The sequence below is a fragment of the Saccopteryx bilineata genome, chromosome 3, assembly GCF_036850765.1.
Source record: "Saccopteryx bilineata isolate mSacBil1 chromosome 3, mSacBil1_pri_phased_curated, whole genome shotgun sequence".
In the NCBI taxonomy this organism is placed as follows: domain Eukaryota; kingdom Metazoa; phylum Chordata; class Mammalia; order Chiroptera; family Emballonuridae; genus Saccopteryx; species Saccopteryx bilineata.
The window spans coordinates 304,504,075-304,510,074 of record NC_089492.1 but is presented as its reverse complement, the minus strand read 5'-3'; the positions used below and the strand labels follow the sequence as shown (position 1 = coordinate 304,510,074).

General features: G+C 44.6%; 1 protein-coding gene across 1 annotated transcript in view; it reads left to right on the top strand.

Annotated features, from left to right (window-relative positions):
• The first annotated feature begins 324 nt into the window (after positions 1 to 324).
• The window catches only part of LOC136332005 (zinc finger protein 479-like), a 28,004-nt gene continuing 22,328 nt past the window's right edge, over positions 325 to 6,000 (top strand). The window contains exon 1 of the mRNA XM_066271234.1: positions 325 to 504. The gene's annotated coding sequence lies outside the window, so the exon portion shown is untranslated. The remainder of the gene's footprint in view (positions 505 to 6,000) is intronic.

Sequence of the window (6,000 nt, the reverse complement as noted above, 5' to 3'; positions counted from 1 at the left end):
AAAAGCTTGGGGACCCCTGCTATAGATACACACACATGTATATATGTATGTATGTATATGTTTGGCAAAGATCCAATTGAATCTTTGGAGGGTTATAAATTAAATTTTGCAAAAAAATATTTCAAATTTTAGTTAAAATGATGTGGGTAAGTGAAACAAAAGAATAAGGAAATTCTATAACCAGTGAGCAGGTAGAGGAGAGCTCAGGTAGCTTCCCTAGCCTGCCCCCCTCCAATGAGCTGTCTTGACACAGACCTGGTCACTTTTGAAATCACTCCCTTGGCGGAAAGTAGTAGTTCAAAATCTGACCCCAACCGTCTTTAAAGTCGTGCGCATGCGCAGCTTATTCATGAACCGGAAGCGGCCGTAGAAAAGGTCACGAGGGCTGGGGGGCTGGTGACGGTGTTTCCTGTTTAAACCTGATCCTTCCTCGTCTCCATTCTTTTTCCGGAGAGGCTGAGGGTCAGTCCGGACGTGAGGAGCCCCACTCCCGAGCCGCCAGCGGTGAGTGCGGAGTCCCGGTGAGAGGCCCCGAGCCTGCCCGCTTTGCTGCCGGGTGGGGGCTCCGCGTCGCTTTCCGGGGAAACTCTGAGGCCGTCCCGCCCGTGTCCTCCCGCCGTGGGGCGTGGGGACCCCCCCCCCCCAATTAGTTAGCGGCCCGCGTCCAGAAAGAGCACACTTTCCATTGGGCCGAGATTCCGGGCGAGAACTCGGGGTTCCCAGAAGAAAAGCGTGAGCACTTGTGCCACTTTGTTTTAGAATGCAAGTGGCAAAAAGCCGTTGTAAATTCGAGGCTTAGTAAAAGGGTAAGTCCCCAGGCCGCGCGGGGAGGGCTGTGGGAGCGGCGACAGCGAAGGGGCCCCAGGACGCGCAGAGCGGGGCTGGGAGGGGTCAGGGGACGGAGAGAGACACGGGAGGGGAGGAGAGGGCAGTGAGGGGCCATGAAGAGACGGCCACGTGGGGGTGCGGGGGGACGGGACCGCGACGGGGAGAGTGACAGTAACCGGGGAGAGGAGCGCGAAGGGAAAAAAGGGGAGAAACCCCGAAGAGAGGGAAGGGCCTGGAGCGAAGGGCGCAGGGAGGGGGCTGGGGAGCAGAAGGAGGGAGTGGCTCAGAGGAGGAGAGCTGGGGGGCGAGGAGGGACTGAAAAGCGGTTTAGGAATGCTGGAGCCGAGGAGGAAACAGCTCGGAGGCAGCCTGCGGGGCAGGGGTGGGGTTTGTGACAACGAACTGGAGAAACGGGTTACTGGCTAGGGTTCGGGAGAACAAAGACGTCTACGGAGATGGGAACAGTCGCACAGACTGTTTAGATACAGCGTCTATATTGGAACTAGGTTTCCAGAGACTCTCGCAACAGGTATAGGGCAGGAATAGGGAAAGGGGAGGACGCGTGGCGGAATGGGAGCAGAAACACAGGAAAGGACGATTGTGCAGAGAAGCAGGGAAGACACAGAAACGGGTCTATAGACGAAACTACATAGAAGCAGAAGGGGAAGCCTGACTTGATGTGGTGAGCCTGTCGGATGTGAATGATTAAGGGATGATACATGGGCTGTGCAGGTTTACAATCTATTTAATAGTTGCTGAGTTGTTTTGGTTAAGGTGATTTAAATGAGAATGACCAATATCCAGTTTCTAAGGCTTGTGAGGATTCTTTGTTTTGAGTTTCAGCCCTTGTAAACTCTGAGGGGCGGGACTTGTGCTTCAGTGATGGGTCTCATTTCCTGAGATGGCCGGAGGAGGGGGAACTGGGACAAGAAATAACTGAGTCTCAGCCCGAGACAGTTTTTCTTTCTAGTTAAAATTTGAATTTGAATTTATTGGTATGAAATTTGTAAAATTATGTTAGTTTTAGATTTTCAAGAAATAATAAGAGTGTTGGGTGTTCTTTGTTTCAGTCTACTGGATTTCCTTTTTGTAATAACATGTCTCACATTTAATGCATTTTTTAAAAGCTTTTTGGGCGCTTTCTGGTTTTGCTCCGTGATCATCAGCCCGGCTGTGGATGCCCTGGGTTGGATTTGAGGTTGATTCCAGATCAGACAGGACCATCTGCTTCTCCCCCCCTCCCCCGCCCGGCCCCCTCCCCCCCCCCCTTTTCTTTCTCCCTCTGTTTCGAGCCAGTTGGCCTCCTGCGCTGAGAGGATGGTCAGGCTCCGTGGCTTGAGCCTCAGAAGCTAAAAAAATGTCTCGTTTCTGAGCAAAAGAACAAAGGCATCAGGTGGGGGTCAGAGCATCGCCTCCTATTTAGCTTTCCCTGTGGATTCCGGTGGGTGGAGTCTTGCGACTCGGTCTCTCTTCCTTCCCTTCTCTTACCTAAAAAAAAAAAAAGAAAGAAAGTCTTTTTTGTTATAATTTTAGTCTGTTAAATATCCTTTCCTGTATAGCCATTAAATTCTGAAATAAGCATTAGTGATACCTCATAAGGAGCTCTTAAATTCTTTATTAAATTTTAGGTCTCGACTTTTTAAAACTTAGACCGTATAAGTATAATTAAAGATTTCACATCACTTTTCTTTTAAATGTGTTGTGTCTAGTTTATGTTCCGAACCCTGCATCCTTTCTATTGTGTATCATGTGTGGCAACAGCCATTGGTACTTAATAAACAATATTAGGCTATCTGAGAGTGTACTTGGTAAAAATGTGTATGATCTTAGCAGTCAGAACCTAGTATCATGAATTCATCCCATGTTCAGCAGCATATATACAATATATATACATGTATATATATGTATGTGTGTGTGTGTGTATATATATATATTATATAGTTGAATTAGTGATTGTGAGCCAGCAAGGAGGTGTTGCACTCCAGTTCCTCTTGTCCACTCTGAAAACACTGAAGGATGGCCTGGATTGACCTGAAACTTGGTTCTTACATTACAGAGTTAGTCTATTCATTGTGTAAGGTGATGCACATATTTTAATAGCTGTCGTTTTTCCCATGTTTTCAGCTTCAAAACCTGTAAATACACTTTTTTTGTTTTTAAAGTACTTAATGTAACTTTGCATAAGAGAAAATTCTGCCCAGGGAGCCAGTCATAGAAGTTCTAGTCCCAAGCTCTTACAATACCCACAGATCTGAGGGTGCTGTGTCTGAACTCCGTGAGCCAGTGCTGCTGAAAACCGCTCTGAGGGAGCAATGCAGGGACCTAGATAAAGGTGCCGTATCCTGGGCCCCACTGCAGACATGCAGAACCACAGCTTAGATTGGAGCCCTCATCCCCAAGGAACCTACATGCTCATGTAGCAGGAAGTGACCCAACGGAGGATATCCGACACTCAGTTAACTTAATCAGAGGATAGAGAATTTATTAAAAGTCATTGCAGCACGTTTGACTAGAAACTACAAAGACACATGCTCCCCAAGGTTGATATTCTTAGAGTTTATATACCATTTACAGAATATAGGTTTTCATGGAAGGGGCTTGTGATCCCTTTGTCTAGCGCAGTGGTTCTCAACCTTTCTAATGCCGTGACACCGCAATACAGTTCCTCATGTTGCGGTGACCCCAAACCAAAAAGTAATTTTGGTGGCTACTTCATAACTAATTTTGGTACAGTTATGATTCGGAATGTAAATACCTGATATGCATTACGTATTTTCCGATGGCTTTAGGCGACCCCGCCAGGGTCGTGACCCACAGGTTGAGAACTGCTGGTCTAGCGGTATATGTCACTCTCATGGCTCCAGGTTGGGAGGCTGAGTTTAGGTGGGGTCAGAAAAGGGGTATGGGTTTTCAGACCAGTGGTCCCAGCTCTGTACAAGTTCTGTGCCCCAGGCCACCTTTCAGAGAACTAGAGGAAGTAGTTAATCTTTAACTGGCTGACGCAGTTACCCCTGTAGGCTCCTTTCCCTTGCAGTCATTTTTCCTTACTTATTCTTGCTGAACTGTTCCCCACCTGTTTCACATCATTTCAGGAGTTTTAAGGAAGGACCTTACCTGAGCCCTCCCCCTCAGACTTGGAGAGCTGCTCTGTGTGGAGCAGCGTCGTTTTAATAAGCTGCTCCAGGTGATTCCAAGGTGAGTCCTGAAAATTGCAGAATGGTTCCTGGATGCATTTGTTATGCTTTGATGCTTTTTTCTCTTTTTTTTTTTCCTGAGGGGGGGGGGCGTATAGAAGAACTTAGTTCCATTTACTCCTGCTCTCATTGATTGACCTATGTTTGATACACCAGGTTGGTGCTTTATACACTCAGTCAAGTAACCAGGGCCATGAAAGAAATTCTATTTACAGATCACAGAGGTAGAAGAGGACTAGGCAGTGATTCAATTTAAGTAATTTAACAGCTGGTTCTCTGACTTAATAACCATTTTAAGTATAAAGACAGATATACCAAAAGGTAGTTTACTATTTCATGCATTTAATCCTTAAATAAGGACAATAAAAGAGGTACACAAAACTATGTTATACAAAAGTTTTAAAATATTAATGAAGAAACATTAACCCTTAGAGTAGTATGAATATTCATGTATGTCCTTGTGCCCCTGACCATCCACAGTATAATTGATTTATATAAAAAATATGTAAGGCAACATTAAAAAATGGCAAATGTATGTTCTTTTTGTTTCCAGAAATTGGTTATTAAACAAACATGATTTTAAGTTAATAAAACTGGAACTAATTTCATTTTTTGAAAAAACACTCAGACCCAAGGGTCAGCAAACATGAAAAAACTCAGCATTCAAAGGGTTAAATAAAAACTGATAGTCCCTGTCCTGTGGTGGCACAGTGGATAAAGCGTAACCTGGAATGCTGATAACAACTTTTCAAAACCCCGGGCTTTCCTGGCTAAGGCACATATAGGAGTTGATGTTTCCTGCTCTTTCCTCCCCATTCTCTTTCTCTTCTCTGTAAAAGGAATGAATAAATAATTTTTTTAAAAACACAATTAAACATAATACAACGTATTTAAGGTATTTCCATATGTTTTTTTTTAATATTTATTTTTGTTAACAGAGAGAACAGTGAGGGACTGGTAAGTACAAACAGGAAGAGAAAGAGATGAGAAGCATAGATTCTTCGTTGCTGCACCTTAGTTTATTCATTGATTACTTTCTCATCTGTGCCTTGAGAAAGGGGCTGCGGCTGAGTGAGTGATCTCTTGCTCAAGTCAGCCAGCCACCTTTGGGCTCAAGCCAGCGCCCATAGGGTGTCATGTCTATGATACTCCACTCAATCCAGTGACCCTGTGTTCAAACCTGCAACTTCAGGGTTTCAGACCTGGATCCTCTGCATCCCACTGCAATGCTCTATCCATTGTACTACAACCCGCTCAGGTTCCATATTGCTTCTTGATTGGGGAACCCCAGCACACTGATGATATATCAGGAATTTTGGACCTAACACAAAGCTGAAACAAATAACAGCTTGTCACCCCCTGGCAGTTTGGCAATTTTTACCTTTATGTTATATGTTTGTTTACTGAAGTAACAGGCAAGAGAATTAAAATGTATTTTATCAAAGGTATGAGTTTTATGAAAATAAATATAAGCATAGTTCTTTCAAATGTTTTTCACTTGTGGATAGAATGAACATTACTATGGGCGCTTTGCATGTGCTGTTGTTGAGATGACCATTAAATAGTAAAAAATGTAAATTTGTAATTGTGTGCACAGCCACCCACCTTAGGGAGAACCCTCATTACAGGTGCCATTTTAACAGATTGTTCGCTGAACTGAATAAAAAATTCTATAGTTTCTATTGAACCGGTGCAAATTGCCTGAATTTCACACCGGACTCAGAACAAGTTTCAAAAGCAAATGAGTGGCCTTTGGGTTTTAGAAGAGAGGAAGTGTGAGCGCCCCACTGTGAGCTGTAGCACCTGGCACCTGCACAGTAGCTATGCCAGAGGATGTGACCTGGAAGTGTGAGCACATGCACTGTTGCTCCCACACATATATCACCTGCTGCCTTGTCTAGACTTTACTTCAGCAGGAGGGGGAGGTGCATGCGTGAATCCTTCTGCACTGTATAAAACTGGCTTGGAAAATAAAGTG